The sequence below is a fragment of the Schistocerca nitens genome, chromosome 3 (assembly GCF_023898315.1).
Source record: "Schistocerca nitens isolate TAMUIC-IGC-003100 chromosome 3, iqSchNite1.1, whole genome shotgun sequence".
In the NCBI taxonomy this organism is placed as follows: domain Eukaryota; kingdom Metazoa; phylum Arthropoda; class Insecta; order Orthoptera; family Acrididae; genus Schistocerca; species Schistocerca nitens.
The window spans coordinates 857,449,767-857,450,569 of NC_064616.1; the positions used below are offsets into that span (position 1 = coordinate 857,449,767).

Here is an 803-nt window from a genome sequence, read left to right on the forward strand (position 1 = left end):
CAGAGTAATCGTGTAATTATGCTCGTCTCATTTTTCTTAGACCATGACTGGTTTCGAGTCTGATAAAGACTCATTATCAAATGACACATAATTTTAATGACTTTCTAGCGTTGTGGAGATCGTGTACCTGTGGCAAACTAGAAAAAATGAAACAAGTAAGCACTGAATGTGGAAAAGTATCAGGAATTATTTACATCATAAGATAGACTTGAAGGCATTACTTACAGTTACTAACATTCATGGGTTTAGTCCTGGTGCACACGTCACTCTCGAAAACATAGAAAACATAGTTTATGTTTACAAGTTCTGTTAAATCCACAGCACTATACAGACTTTGCCACAAGCAACAACTTCCACGTGCCTAACGTTAAGGATTAGGATTGGAGCAGAAATTTTCTTTGGTCAAATTGGTTCAAATGGCTCTGAGCACTATGGGACTCAACTGCTGTGGTCATAAGTCCCCTAGAACTTAGAACTACTTAAACCTAACTAACCTAAGGACATCACACACATCCATGCCGGAGGCAGGATTCGAACCTGCGGCCGTAGCGGTCGTGCGGTTCCAGACTGTAGCGCCTTTAACCGCTCGGCCACTCCGGCCGGCTTTCTTTGGTCAACACTCGCATTTTCAAAAGCTGTACATATATATACTGGTTTAAATTCCAGTCATTATTACAAAAGTAACGTGTATTCATTACTGAAAAATTAACATGCGCTGTTAACAAAGTCTGTAACATTAGAGTTCTAGTGAATTTTTAACATATGTGGGGTTTTTTGAGGGTGGTATTGAGAGAGGGGGACGG

The 803-nt window shown here is 40.2% G+C and overlaps 1 non-coding gene across 1 annotated transcript; it reads right to left on the bottom strand.

The window, feature by feature from the left end:
* Positions 1-516: 516 nt before the first annotated feature.
* Trnas-gga (transfer RNA serine (anticodon GGA)) lies at positions 517-600 on the bottom strand. Its single transcript is given in 2 exon segments — positions 517-551; positions 561-600. It is a non-coding gene; the product is annotated as a tRNA-Ser (tRNA).
* Between the last annotated feature and the right edge of the window lie 203 nt (positions 601-803).